The 16,271-nt window shown below is 41.1% G+C and overlaps 1 protein-coding gene across 2 annotated transcripts in view; it reads right to left on the reverse strand.

The window, feature by feature from the left end:
• The window catches only part of LOC115245135, a 39,859-nt gene that overhangs the window by 19,813 nt on the left and 3,775 nt on the right, over positions 1-16,271 (reverse strand). The window contains exon 1 of one of the 2 annotated variants that reach the window (XM_029823266.1): positions 10,313-10,942. The exons of the other annotated variant lie outside the window; for it this stretch is intronic. The gene's annotated coding sequence lies outside the window, so the exon portion shown is untranslated. Of the gene's footprint in view, positions 1-10,312; positions 10,943-16,271 lie in introns of those variants that run through there. 2 annotated transcript variants of the gene reach the window in all.

Below are 16,271 nucleotides of genomic sequence, written 5' to 3' on the forward strand. Positions count from 1 at the left end.
TGTTTGCTATTGTGACTTTGCGTAATAAATTTGCTTGCATTTGAAAACATTTCAAGGTAATATTAGCTTCATTATTTCGCAAAAAAAAAAAAAACAGCGAAAAATTTTCCGTGAAAATATTTCAATATTTAAATAAATATAATTTTCGTATATTTAGAAAATATATAGAATCAACGAAGTATTTATTGAGAGGAATTGTCTCTCCGTGTAAGTATGTAGGATGATAACGCAAAGATAATATCACGCTCTGCTCCGTAAGTGGTAACAAAGTTCCACAGAATTTTTTGTCAAGGTTTCCAGAAATTACATCAGAGTTAAAAGAAGACATTTTTAGCTCCCTCGTGTCGGAGGTCATGCGAAGCGCTTTATGTCGCACGCGAAACAAATCTTCTGAGTAATCTTTCGAGCGTCGTAAACGGCGGCGAGATCCTCGACGATATTTCGGCAAGGTTTCTCCGAGTACAATGCTTTACCGCGAATTATAAAAGACGAAATTTCTGCACCGTTACTTTAACAAAATCCGAACAAGAAGCTGTCAAAAAAATACTCGCGTTAAACAAAGAGCTCGTAATGTCGATTAATTAGGATAAAAGTAACGAGGAAGTGTAATAATTAAATCTGTGAATCTGTTAACATCTTAAACGGCGATTTCAATTTAGATTATTAATGAGAGAGAATTTATGTGACCTCGGTTTCTGCGAATAACTTTCTCTAAAGGTTCTATTGGAACGAATGAGTGCCCATAGAACATAATAACAGCAACTTCGCCTCAAGGTAAAAGAAACGAAAAAATAAAAATATTCGAAGAGAGGACGTAGATTGGCAGAGGTTCTCCGAGAGGTGCTCGTCTATATTTTTACGACGCACCTCCGTTTCACGGCAAGACGTGCGAACGGAAAACAACGAGTCGGCTGTTCTCAGAAAGTCTGATGTCACGTCTCACCTTCCGCTAGTCGAGCTGAGGTCGATTCTAAGCTGCGCAAAAATATCTGCATAGATGATGACATAACGATCAGCTGCGTCAGTCATTGCAATTTGTTTCTTGCTGAAAATTACTCACGAATTGAGGCTGATCGACGGAGGAATTCGATCGACACAACGCGACGTCGGCGATTTTTTTCATCGTCCTCTTCCTCCTCTCCCTTGCTCCAGCGACATGTATATTGCATGTGCGTTTTTAATTAGCGGGCAAAGCATAACTGACGCTTGCGTGCGAAGGAAACCGCAAAAGTAGCAGGTAGTTGCAAAGCAATTATGCGCTGATTAGACATTTTTTTTTTCTTTGTCCGAATTCTTTTCATTAACTGGTTTTAATCGCGTTATCACGTTTGTTTATGGCACCAATACGGGTTGGCGTTATGACTGATTCATCTTCTTTTTATCTGTTCTTTGCTTTATACATCGGATCATTTAATCTAGGAAAAGATAACATGTCCGATTCAAGTCGCTGAAAGTCGACACAACTCAGTCAGATTGATATAACTGCGATTAATTAAACGATAACCGTTGTTATCTCTTCAGTTTGTAAAATTTGTACTATGATTTGTACTATTGATTTACACGAAGGAGCATCGAGATCAGAACGATTGTAGACGAACGGTAGTATTACCAGGGATAATTTCGCCGCAAAAAGTCGTGTTCGTGACCGAGCACGTGGGATATCCTTTAGGCGAGATGGTGTCGGGCAACCCCGAGAATCTGGCGATTAGTTCCAGCGCTAGAACAGGTTATCGCCGGTCGAAGAGAGGATGTCGGGCCTTGCTTGCTGGAAGTTGCCGCCGCATGACATCATCGTCTCGTGTGTAGTCAGATTCTTGTTCACGGCCGTTCACGGGGCCTGGCGTTATTAAATCCGTGGATACCAGGAAAACGATACTATCGTTATTTCGACGCGTTATATTAATAATTTACGGCGTGCGAAAATTGTATATTCTTTCCCAGCGTGTTGATTTCGACTTTTATCTGAACGTAAAAATCTCATTGTGTTCGCTGATGACATTTCTAGTTTCTTATCCGTCAAGGTTTCGCGATTTATGCGCTCATTTGGATCGCGATGACTAATCGGCGCGAACAAGATGCTCGTGAAGCTATAATCGATTCCCTCTCTTACACGACTCGGCCGAGAATGAATAATCGCAACCAGACCCTCCGTAACAATGCATCGTGCATACACGCGTTCGTCGAACGCGATCCAAGTCGAACACAGTTTTATTTCTCAGGGAACTCTAGACACACTGGGCAGGACGATCACGTTCAACAAACGTGGCTTATCATCCTCTGAGAAAGGATAAATAACACGTGCGTGCGTTAAAGTCTGCGATACGCAGTCGTCTGGCTGGCTGTTGCTGCTTGTTCGGAATCTGAGTTGCGTAATGGAAACTTTGGAGCTTCGTGTTATTACCATTAAAATTAGTCTGTTGATTCTACAAACTATTTGCATTAAAATTGACACAATATTTTTTTTAGTATATTTAAGTTCAAGTAATATTAAATTGAATTAAAACAATATTATTTAAACGAAAATGCGCGATATCGCAAAATATATCTTATTATTTTTATCAATTTCTTTGATAGAGGTGCAACTTGAAGAGCGGCTTATTTGATCTCAGAACGGGGAGAGAATGTATATTTACCGCTATGCTAGTCGATCTTATTTAATGGCGATTCAGAATCGTGCGAAAGTCGAGGTTATGGACCAAATAACCCGCATACTTCCGTTTAGTCCTTGATGGAGATGAATATTAGAGTCACGCGCGACCCGTCACTTAAATGCCCGGAGTAAACATGCCTGTCGCGAATTTTATCCGTCTATGCTGCACGTTTTCAGGGCGCGGTTATTTTTAGCGACGTCCACTGCATTATCCGTATATTCGTGCAGTTGTTATTTCAATCAAGTCTTCGTTTATTTCAGAAATGTATAATTTTGTCGATCTCTGCGAGAGTTCTCTCAAGGGAATCGTGTTGAAAGCACTACGTAATTTTTCACGTTGATCATTTTTCAGCGCGTATCTCATCGCTAGGATATGCATGCATCCACGTAATCGTCGAGAAAAAGTATAGAGGTAACGCGAGGGAATCGAATGCACCAGCGATAAATTGCGTGGAGGAACTCGATTACGAAAAGCTTTATGGCCGAGTTATATTCCGGTTGTTTTCAGTAATGAGACAGAACGAGAAATTCTTCACGGGGTGTCCGCGAAGTACGAAATACGTTCCCTCAGGAGATAGGAATCGTGCGTATTTATCGGGGCTCGATAATGACTCGCGATAAAAAATCTGGAAACAATTACCATAAACTTTACGAGAGCGATCTCAAGTGAGCGATACAGCGGACAAAACAAGCTTGCGGAATTATACGGAGTCTGGGACTTTTTATTAGCCGCGAGAATCTTTATACTTCTACGTCTCTTTTTCCGCAAAGATTCAAATTTCATTGTTTAATAAACAAAAATTGCATAATTATTTTATTTATCCAGACATTATTATCTAATAGAGCAATTTAAATTATCCATTCTATGAATCCAAGTTACAGTATTTGTTATTTTTTAAGACTAAAGTTAATTAAGAAAGAGGAATAAGTTTGTAATTATTTATTATATTATTTATCTAATGACAAATTAAATAATATATTAATGTAAATCTACATCTAATACAGATATAATTGTATGTATATAATTGAAGAAATTTTGTGTAATTACAAAATTCTGAATGAACTTAACAAATTGTAAGTCGTGCGATAAAGAAAACGGCAGAAAAAAGAGAAGTCGCAGAGAGAGCGGAAAAGAAGCTGAAAAGAAAAAAATGTAAAAATGTCGGAGCCAGTTGGCGAACACGAGTTCGATGCGCGTTGCAGTCGCCTCTATGACGCAAGTGCATCCAGCATCATCTGCTCCCATGCGATTAACCCAACCGGATATGGCATAGACCCCCAGAGGTTAAGAGACATTAATGGACTAATAGGAACGCTAACGATTCATTAGCCGGTACATCAACGTCGGCTAGCTTTCCGCGACAGTTCACGTGAACCGCAATGTGTCAACATCCCGATACCGTCGAGGTCGAGGACCTCGACTTCTATTTTCGGACGCGCTGTCAAATAAAGGGCTGCGAGGGTGGACGGCAACAAATTGAAATTATAATTGCATTTATTAATTATAATAAGAGACAAGTATACTTTTTCGCGAAAATCATCGAAATACGATTTCGACTCGATAAACCAGCGATTTATTCAAAATATATCTAAATTTCATTATCGCGCAATTCTCGTCACGGTCGTCCAGCGACTTGCCCGTGAAAAAAAGCTTTAAATGCCACACGTCGTGTGCCTGCGTACATTAACGGCATGATATTTATCAAGAGGTGCGCGTTTCTTGCGCGCTTGCAACCGGTCGGGTCACAAATTGCAGTTGCAACCTTGTTCGAGCCTTCTCGCTCGGTCTTCCCGTTTCAGCGAAGGAGGTTTCAGGGTCTTGACACTTGACACGTTACCTAAAAGGAACGGGGGGGAAGGGGACAATCTTCGTCGCGACAGACGACAAGGGAGAAGGATGTGCCTTGTCGTCGAATAACGACGCGCTGCTTTGTTGCACTTCCGTAAAATTCCGTTCGTAAAACTTTTATGAACAATATATAGGCTCTTTAATAAAGTATATACATATCTCTCGCACGTGACTCACCTGCGTTTTAAGGCCTCGTCATTATCTTATAAAAGTTTATCTTACAAAAGTTGGGTTCTTACAAACACGAACGCCTGTCTGTAACGTGTTATTCGAGCGTTTTGTAGATGTGTCACGTTTAGTCTTCATTGTTTGGTTTATGTTTCTATTTCGATTATATTCCAGAGGTTGCGGGGGGGGAATAGAAAACGTGACGTTGAGGAAGATCATTCGTTAATATTAACGTCAATCCTTGACATTTGCCAAGAATCATATCCGCTGATTTCAAAGAGCTCTCTAACTAGGATTACACTGTCAAATGATGAATATTCTTATATAAACACGATCTCGAATGACTAATAATTATCCGTTATATAAAACTGAACAAAAATGAGTAACATTGAATTCTCAACATTCTCGTAAAAACTAGGATATATCGCAAAATGTAGTAATTATATATATAAAACATCTATTTTTTAGAAAGTATTGCAGTAACGATAGATAAATCATTTTATCAATCATGTCGCTACGAGGCATATCGCTGCTCGGCTTATCGATATATTTCGGATTTCGACACCGTATCGACATGCTTCGAATTCTCGTCACGTTGTTATCTTTTGTTCACCATATACGGCGCATACCTGTCGCACGAACGTTGAACGACATAAACGCGCAACTCTGCGACGTCCGCGAGCGAAAAAAAATAGCCGCGATGAATAGATATCCGCGGATTTTGATATGCGCGCGGAGAGCTTGCGGAAAGACTCGCGCGTAAGATACGCTCGTAAAAAATTCCATTACGGTGCACAGTTGGCTCCCGGGCATGTTTCCACCCGCGATTAGTTTGCAAAACGAGAAAAGATAATACCTCTTATTTTCGTGCACGCCCATCGTCGCGATTTATTTGACGTTGCGTTGGCCGCCTTGGAGCGAAATTGCATATGGTCGATGCAAGCAAGATTCAACGAAATAATATATACGGTTATATATCAGGTCTGATTTGAATAAAATTCCTATATTGCAAAGAGAACAATAACGCGAAATTTTGCACGAATATTTTGCATATTAATTTATACTTATTATATATATATATGGAAATAATTTAAATTACATAAAGAGAGTAACTATTTTTTTTACATATAAAATGACATTTTACATATTTCACATATGCAGTCAAAAAACCGCAGTGGAATCAATACTCTCGGCTTGTTTATTTCCGGCCCTCAAATTCTCGTTTTCGGCCAATGCAATGGTCGAAAGTCCATCGTGGAAACCAAGTCTCGTTACAAAAGCGCGCTTATTCGAGTCAAACAACGATGACTTAATTATTCCAGTATTGTGTGGAAATTTTTTCTCCTTCCTCGCGTTTGACGAATTCCGGCCACCCGCATGACTTTCAAAAGCAACGGAGTGCCATTCGAGTTTCTTTCTCGTATCTGCAAAAAAGTCGTCTCTTTAAAGTTTAGGAAAGTAGAACTCGGCAAAGATCTCTTGTAATGGAGAAAAAGAACAATGCGCCTTCTCGCGTCTGCCATTAGGACAGTAAAACCAGACTTATCCATGCTATTGTACTGCGAGATGAAATGCGAAACAAGTCAGAAGATTTTAGCAAAGTTTGCAGGAAATTTGATGACTTGTATTAGCCGTTCAGCTTTTCTGTAATTATAATGAAACACAGAAAGAAAACGTGGACACGGTAAATAGTACGAAACCGGACGAAACCAATCTCGCGAACAACTCAGTTTATATAATAATAACCTCTTTGTGCATGTTTTTCTAAATATTTTAATTTATTAGATGTAAACTAAAAACTTTTTTCAACATTTTACTATAACATTACATTTACATTTACCCCCCCCCCCCCAAAAAAAAATCCGAAATATTTGCCAGTCGCAAATTCGGATCGAAAGAGCAAAGTGGTACACTCGCTACGAGTTAACAGCATCACTCGCTACTTTTTACGTGCGCGTAATTGTCGCTGTCTTGAATCGCACATTCATCGTTCCGTCGAGCGAGTTTCCGTGACAGATCGAATATCCCGAATTTCACCTGCCGAGATAAGAATGTGGAGCAAGCGCGCTGTCGGGTAATGGAGGAGTAAACCTGTTTTCGTCGTCGGGAAGGAGGGGGAGAGAACGTCCGTCTATCGTAGCGTAGAATGTAAGGAAAAGAAAAGGAACCCGTAGAAGACAAGCAGGGTGAAGGGACGAGGGGAAGCCGGGACAGCCAGGATCGTGGATACACCCTGTCACGATTGAAAAATGCGAGGAACGTCGAGAGCCCGGTATCCCGCAGCGGTGACGTTGATCGCCTAAACTAGGACGAGGAGAACTTGCTAGGTGCTTGTCGTTCGTATATTCTAACCCCTCGTAGCGATAACTATATGGTATTTTACGGAAGGAATGGCAATTGCCGGGTCTTTTTGCAATTTCGTCGTAACGTTAGGCGATCGTTTCGTTTTATGGCGAATCGATACGGGTTTTTCGTGCGATGGAAAATCGAAAATGACCTAACACGCCTTTGTTCTACTTTGCTAAAAAGTTTACCTTTATTTAGATTGATATTAATATTTGCTCTAAGATTAATCAATCTCTGTTGGTGAATAATATTCGTTTCGACATTTGTCTGCATTTCTTTGTGATATTTTATCGTGACTTGCTTGGGTTGACAAACTGACTTATCTAACTGACTTATCTAACTTGAAAAAAGATTTGCTTCTTTTACAGAAAATATGTATATATAACATGGAGAAAATAAACTTTGTTAATCAGCCGCTGGCTTATCCACTTGAAGCACAGAACTGGCTCTATGATTGGCGTGGCTTACCTTCAAACCGGCATTAGCACAGCGCTAACATAAGGATAATGTGTCCCGGATAAATAATAATAGTCGTTTTATACAACGTTGGAGCAGAAATCCAGCCTTCTAAATGTTATTTCCTTCAATAACGATTTTGCGTTGCAATTTTGTTCGCTATCCGTGTAATTTCTCGCCGTTCCGTTAAAAGAAGCGGTCGTTCTCTTATGCATAGCTGGTCGAAACTACTCGACTCGTTCGCGCCTTAAGCCGGAATCGATATTCGTTAATTTCATTTATCGGACCGCGCGCGGATCCACCGCGAGACACCGTCTCGGAAACCGGTTTAATTTCGCGCCGGTTAATCACACGCGCATATAACGTGTCCCGGCTTGGCTCCGACGATTATTCTTCGGCGGTCTTTCGCGGAGAAGGCGGTGTAGGCCACGTTCGAGGAGGAGTTTGAGAGAAATTCCGGGAGAGAAATGCATTCGCGTCTCTATACGCGTCTCGACCTCTTTCGTGTCTCTCCGAAATGTTCGAGGATACAAATGAGTGGCGTAAAATAGACGCCGGGTTTTCGAATGCGGATGCTAAGAGCGCAAATTTGAATTCGTGCTAAAAGATGCGACGTGGCATGTGAATTCTTTTAACGTACGAAATTTAAAAAGATTCGAACGAATAATCCTAGAATTTATTAATTAATTTTATAATAATAGATTTCTGTCACGATTTATTTATAATTGTCCATCATTTGAATAATTCATTATCGTTAAATTCCAAACGTTCGTTGCAACGCGGATGTTAATTTTATTTTCCTTCTAATAATGATGAAGCGATGCCTGCGAACTATATAAAGCGTTTCAATTAATTGAAAGCTATAACGCAGTATTGTATGATGTAATTGAATTCTATTCTCCATTAAAAGATAATGAAAATAGATGTATCGAAAAAGAATCACAAGCGGCGTCCGCTGTCGAAGTTGAAACGACAGTTGAAAGCAATTGCGAACGCATTCTTCGATATACCGTGCTATTGCGTGCGACGTTATTTCCAATAATTGCAAACGTGCAGCAAGAGAGAGAGAGAACGCTCGATAACTCGTATCGACGGCAAAGCCGCGCGAAATGAGGACCGTGTTTGTTACAAGGATTCGAAAAAATAGCGAGTATTGTAAGTCGAGAATTAAAAAGAAAATTCCTCGAACGTAAATCAGGTCGGGTCGATGATTAGTCAGATTCATCGAGTACCTACATATAAATGGAACACAAGATAATAATTCCCACTTATAAGAAAAAATATTCAAAAATTATTATAACATGTAAAAAAATTGTTGAATATTTTTTTGACAATCGCATCATGAGATTTTTATAAGATAATAATTATTCTATTATTATCAATATAAGATAATAATATTTAATTAAATTATTATAAGATAATAATTATAAGATGATTTAATTAAAATGATTTAATAATAATAATTATAAGATGATTAAATTAAATTATTATAAAATAATTATTATTTTATTATTATAAATTCTGGTTACGGATTGTCTCATTTTTTCAAAGATATCGATTAATCCTTTCATTATATAATACTTTTGGTCGTCGCAGCATCTACGAACGATGAAAGCTATGTCAACTAAGAGCCGCCGATTTGATTGATGCGCATCGAAGTTGCTGGTTTCAATCGATACGGTTGATAACTTTCGCGCTTAATTACGAATCCCTCCTCTCGCCCCTTCCTCCACCTAATTACGATCGAAGGCGCCAGCAGCTCGAAGGCGACCTGTCCCGGGACTTGTGCGCGCACCGTCGTCACATCTATCGATTTCTCGAGGGAAACCAGCGGACCGGAAGTGGACTCTCCCGTGCGCGCTGAAGGAGATGCACGCGATAATTAATAGAATTGCTCCTCCGGTGATGATTTATTTTCGGTTTGCGGATTCGCGCTCTCGCGTCTTGCGTGTAATATCAACGGGACGAGCGAAGAGCTCGATACGATAATCAACGGGACGTCGTTTTAAGGGGTTCGTTTTACAAGCCATCGGAGCATAAAAGTCTCGTTTGTCAATCGTTCCTCTTCGAGGGTTCGACGATTTCGAGAGTAAAGAGAGAAGACTCTCCTTGACCCAACGTCGCGCACTTGACAGATCGGCTTCCTGACAAAAAAAAAAAAAAAGAGGTATAGCCAAGCCGCTTCTCGCGCGATTGAGAGAAAGGTGAGTCTTCCCTCCTCGCGTCTGCGTCATGCATAAATAATCTTCAATTCGGCGATCACTCAGGAAAGTCGGTCGTAACCTCGCGGGTCGATCGGTCGCGGATTTTCGTGGTCGATCGCGTTATGTATATATATACGCGTGTCCGACGAAGGAGCGATCCTTCTTCGTTCCCTTCCAATCCGCTCTCTCGAGTGCCGGAAGGCAAAAGGACCACGGCGCGGGACGAGAGTATCGTGGAGAGGCGAAGGGAGGGTGGGCGGTGAGGAGAGGAGAGGAGAAGAGATCGGTCAACGAACCAACTGACCATACACCGGCCCTGCTACGAGGTACTCTACCTCCATCCCTCTCTCCGTATTCCTTCTCGGTGAATTTTTGCATACCGGTCGCGGCACCTGAATTTAAAGCATCCGTTGGCCGTTGGTGCTCGCCTCGACACGCGCATTTCTCTTGTTCTCCTCTCTCTCTCTTCGATGAGGAAAGCAGCCGATACGCGATCAAGTGTCCGCGCATGATTTCTCGTATAATTTTTTAATAGAATATTAAAGCACTACTAGCACAGCCTTGACATCAATCATTCGTATATCTTAAAAAAATAAAATTCGCACTGCTCGTCTTCTCGTTCACGAGGATATATTATACCTTCGCCAGTCGTGACGATGACTAGACTTGTTCCTGTATAATCACTGAGCGCAACGAAATAAGCGAGGGAGGCTGCGATTTCACTCATGGATATTAACGTCATACTTTTATAATTGATTAATTGACTAATCGGCGCGCCATTTACTGCGAGAGAGCCGGGGTCGATATCTTACTGGCTCTACAACCTTCGTACAAGAATTTATCATCGCCACAGATAAACTGGATTGATAGTTATTTACTTTGCAGTGTTGATGGCGATAAATATGTGCAAACTCGGTTTTCTCGTCGCTGTTACTTTTTTATCTCATTCATCTTCTACGTAAAACCTTCCTGTTTCTAACTTTTGGTTTATTTTCTTTCTCGTTCTACTAGTATCTTCCATTATTCTTTTCCCGTTTCCTTCTCCAGTTCCAGATAAGTCGGAGATTTTTGTCGTATTTATTTCTGATTTTCCACAAGTTTCTGCAAAATAATCGAATAGTTCTTTCTTCTCTTTACATGGCTACATTATTTCTGCCTTTCTGTCTTTTTCTTTTTCTGATTATAACGTTTATAAATAGCATGAACGTTCTGCACAAACTCCATTATTTTCCACCTAGCACGCTTCTAACAATAAAAGAGTTTGCGAAATTCTCGACGCTTGAAATAAGCTGTTGGAGAAGTTTATTGGAAACGAAAAGTTAAGTCATTTAAATCAATTATACGCACCGTATCAGAGGTTCGCGAATAAAGCACAGAATCGAGAATCGATGAGATTCCATCGGCAAACTTTTCGATCCGATTTTGCGCGAGAGTACGATTGTCTCGCGAGTTTCGACCGCGAGATCTCGAGAGGAAATCCGGATTACAGAGCGGGTCGGTCGTCGTATCTCAAAGTTTCAGATCCGCGATTTCTCCGACCGCGAGAACTGTAGTAAGGCTACTGTGGGTGCACGCACGATTGCACGCGAGAGATAATCGTCGTTCGCGGGGCGTTGCACAAATAATCGCGAGTAGTCGCCCCTTGACACAGTTCTCGGCAGCGTGCATTCTTTTCCTCTTTTTTCTTTAATCGGAAGAAGGAGATGTAATCACAGAGCGAGATCTCGAGTCTTTTCGAATAGCTGCTGAATACCAATTTTCCCGTGGCATCAGCTTAGCCATCTGCAAAGCAGCGGCGAAAAGAATCGCGATTAGCGATCTCCACGCGCGAGCCTTTAACGACTTTCTAGATGATTTCGACCCTCGAATCATGCATCAGTCACGTTGACGACTCCGCTTAATTGACCCCTAACGAGATGATATTTCGATATTTTTTCCCCCGTAAATGGATAGGTATAATTTAGCGAAATCGGGTAAAAGCGGAATGATCGACGCACGTGCGGTTAAAACGTACGCGACGAGTCGTCGCAATGCTCGGTCAAAGATCGTCGGATCGTTAATGGACTCCTCTTTCGCAATCTAATGCAATCTTCCGCGGCTACTTACTGCTGAGTTTCTTCTTCTTCGATTAATGTTCATAGTCGAGGACGGCTAATCTCGGCGCGAGCCGAGATGAGCGTCGACCATTCTTCCTAGCCTGATGATGCTCTTCAGTCGCGCACGTGCGTTGTATCACGTGTGAGAAACTGAATCGAAATTTTTCTCCTACTTTCGATCTCAGTTTTCAATCTAATATTTACTTTGTTATTTTAAGCAATCAAGTCACTCTCTTTTGAAATTATTTAATCTATAGTTTTGCCGAAATCTTTTAAATCTCTAAATGTGAGAAACTGTTCGTTTATTGCTTATGTAAGGTACAAAGTAGTAAATCTCGATTCCTATGTAAATTAAACTGAAATAGAAATTCTCTAGAATTTAGAAGAGATGGGAAAATTGAGATTAAAAATAAGAACAAAATTTCGACTCAGGAACGTACGTACATAATAAATATGAAGATGAAAATTAAAATTCCGCCTGCACACAAAGCAGGTCGATCATCTGGCCTGGCATTATTCCGAGAACTCGATTATCTCGCAGTTAGAGTCGCACAATAGGATCCATCGATTTTTAATCTGCGTTACCGATGAATACACACGGTGCGAAGATCAACCGGCGATGTCTCGAGATTGTTTAACCTTTTAAACTCGCGGCCGAGATTTCTACTTCCTACTTAAATGTTAACCGATTACCAGTCACCTGTGCAGCCACACATTTAACAATGCGGATGCACCGTTTGACGTAAAAGACTATTTAATCCTCGCGCGGATTATTACTATTGAGTTTTAGCGCGCGATCCGGACCAGTGATAATCGAGAAAGATGACAAGCGCGTTAATATCAGACGTGTCGATTTTCTACGCTTTCTAGATTTGAATCGATACGTGATCATGATAGATAGATGGAAAAGAATCAAATAAAAGAGGGGAAACGTATTGAAGGTTATTTCCGAGAGAGAGAGAGAGAGAGAGAGAGAGAGATAGGGAAATCGATCGGCAGACGTCCGAACGTCCGGCAGTCGAGCGTGATATCCGATGGTGGAAGGGAAAACGTTTACTTTATGTCGGCTGGAACGTTAGCTGGTTATCTCCTCGATACTCGGTGCTCTATGACGTACCCTATCGCTTTCTGGCAATGAAATATATGTCAGTATCTATCTAGCGATATCGACACTTCGGTTACCATACGCACAAGTTCGCTAGATTTACGTCCATCTCATCGATATATTTAAATTTATGGTAAAGGCCGATGCGTGTCGTAACCCGGAAAAGAAAGTACGCTCCTGCCGGTAATATTCAGCAAGTCAAGTTACTTTGATTTCTTTTTTGTCCTTTCATTTTCTTTTATAATTATTATTTTTTGTTTACTTCGATGCTGCTTGTGTCACATAATTTTTAAAGAAACATCGAAGCGAGACTCATCGACTTCGGTAAATCATGTAGAAAATGTAAGACTTGGTCATAATATAAACAAATTATAAGCTCCGGCACGTATTTTGCAGTAATCAAAATTGCAAATGACTGTAATGGTGCTTTGCCACAATCACCGACCGGAGTTACGAGGCAATGTTTTTCGTTAGATACGAGACCGCCTTCTTGCGTCGTACGTCAAGTGGCAATTGCATAATAAACGTTATCGTGCAAAAGAGATCCTCGAAACGCGAAGAGAAGAGCACTTGAAAAAACCACATTACGCGCGAGAGCAATTATATGCCAATTATATTTTATATTTTTTGCAATTTTCTATATTTATTCCCGTAATCTTGTCCTTTATTTATCTCGAAGAGAGCCAAAAAGGAAAGAAGAATCTACAAACTAAAAAACCTCTCATCTTTTCCTCCATATTTTTAACTTGCATATTCTTTTCTCCGAGTTCTTCTAGAGCCGCTAATCTTAGATGACACAAGATGCAAATGTGTACATCAAGCGCGAGACTGAAATAAAGTTGCTCGACTCTAAAGTCGATGTAGGACTATATAATCATGTAAACGCGACAAAAGGTCTTCTTTCGTGCGGGAAGTAATTTTTTAATTTCCACTCATGGTATTCTTCAATTGCCACATCCGCGTTATCTTATCATTCGTGGAGCTATAGTTAACTTTAGGACCACCTATATTGTCTAACCGGCAACGTAAGCCGTCACAGGTATAATAAACGCTGTCAATGTTGGTTTAGGACTATACGTATTGTCGTTTCCCCTTCTCCGTTTCTTCATTGCATCAAGGGTATGATGTCATGATTTCTTAATGGTCTCGATAAACGTACGCCGCCGCGCCCATATTTGCCATTTTGTACTCCACCGTATCCCGACTGTGTACACAAGGTATGTGTATGTGTTTTAACAACATTAAACAACAATTGTTTTGTAGTATACGCCCAGGAAATAATTTCAATTTTCGCGTACGAGGCAAAATCGAATAAATGAAATTATTCGTATTCGTCGCCGTAAATGATATCGATTATATATATATATATAAATATATATATATATACGAGACCGATATTTTATTTCCGATTTTGAATAAAGTGCATTAATTACGCGGAAGGATCACGAGCTCATAGTACTCGCGCACGATTACTTTCATCTTCGTAAGGCAGGAGACCTGTCTGTGATTGATGAGTAAAGTTACCGTTAATTAGCATCAGTACGATAAACGTATTAATGAACAAAGTATACCGTTAGACATAGTAATGGGAGCCGACACACAATTCCACTTTCCGCGTGATGGGAAAAGTGTAGCGTGGTAAGGAGACATCAAAAGGTGCCTGTGATAGCTCCATCATTCTGCGATTACTTTCTCATAATTCGATTAATCATCACTGTTACGTTACAAAGTTTGTTCGTCTATATTTCACAAGATACTCAAGATGTAACTCTGATTGCAAAATATATTAATCTTCTCTCTCTAAATCGAATAAAAAATATGGCACTCTTTCTTCAGATATATAAATATTATTCAGGAAGGTACTCTCTCTTTCTTTTACACCAACAATTTTTATCTTCGATATTTACACCTTATTTTACGTTCTCTTTCCTCCGTCTGGACTTTCCTCTCCATCTCGGCTCGATGGCGGTCATAAAGTATACCGTCTCGAAACACGATTCCTGACCAAGCGAGATGGAATTGTAAATTCCGTATCGATGCATGTATATGTGTTTATGAATGTGTGTGCGTGTAGCGAATTGCGTGCTCGCGCCGCGTATGCGTGACACGGTGATCTAATTTCCATGTGTGTCGAAGGCAGGTACACACGGCTTATCGGCGATTTCGCGCTTCCGCGCGCATTGTTCTCTCTTTCTCTCTCTCTCTCTCTCTCACGCTTGGACTGCCGTATTTTTCTTTTTCTTTGCAATCGCGCTTTTGCGAAAAATTGATCGTCACTATGGTTGCGATCGGTCATCATATCTTGTGCTCCAGCTCTCTTGTAGACTCGCGAACACGCGGAAGCTGCAGTGGATACCACCGGATTCGATCGAGTGTCGCAATAAATTCGGCTCGCGGGAAAAAGCGCGGCACTTCCGATCGTTATCGTAGTGGTGCAACGATAACGGATGCGACCGTGTCGAAGCGACACGGGGGACGCCTGTAAAAAACCGGCAGAGATCCCGACTGTGAGTTTTTATTTGCAAGTGAAATGTGTGGCGATACTCGCGTAGCGATTTCGGTGCTTCTCCATTTTCCGGCACGGTCCTTTCAATGTCCGGTTGTCAACGCGGTGCGCGCCAGAAACGTACATATGTCAGCGATAAAAACGAACGTAAGCGGGTAGAGACGCCAGCTTTATTCTTTTTAAAGTCAATTCTAGATATGTCTCGAAGAGAATTTTCGAGAGCACGTCATATCCGACGAGAGAAGATGACCTGGAAACACATCTGGAATACATCTCGCGAAACGAGCACGCGAATAATACCGTGCGATTTTGATTCGCCGTGGGAATCGCGCGAGCGAATTAATTATCGTGACGAATCGCGCGCAGACGTGTTTTGATTGCGCGAGCGTTTTGAACGCGCCGGTCGGATAATCGTGATAAGGAGACACGCCAGTACGTATATACACACGCGAGTTCGCACAAGCATGGGAATAAATATTGCCACACTACTCTTTTTTTTCATTCCCTCACAACTGCTCTCTTCCGTCCGGCGATTTCTCGCTTTATGGCCGCAACGCGTCGAGAAACGCGGACTCGCGGTTTCTCCCATAGCGTTGTAATTGCACCGCGGATTGGCCTAACAATTCAGGCGCGATCGATAGATCTCTCTCTCTCTCTCTCTCTCTCTCTCTCTCTTTTCTATATGTACCGGGTCCCTGTTCATTTTTTGTCGGTTCAGCGAGACCGACGATGTCTATTCGCGGAGATAGCATTTTCCTTCGATTTAATTGTAGCGCGAAACTTACGAAACGCCGGTGGAAGGATTTACGGGCGGAAAACGAACGTGCCGCTCGATTTCAGCCTCTCGTGGAATTGAAACAGGAGAGGTGCAATTAATGGACTTCTGCGGCG

The sequence above is a fragment of the Formica exsecta genome, unplaced genomic scaffold (genome assembly GCF_003651465.1).
Source record: "Formica exsecta isolate Colony F162 unplaced genomic scaffold, ASM365146v1 scaffold915, whole genome shotgun sequence".
Classification (NCBI taxonomy): domain Eukaryota; kingdom Metazoa; phylum Arthropoda; class Insecta; order Hymenoptera; family Formicidae; genus Formica; species Formica exsecta.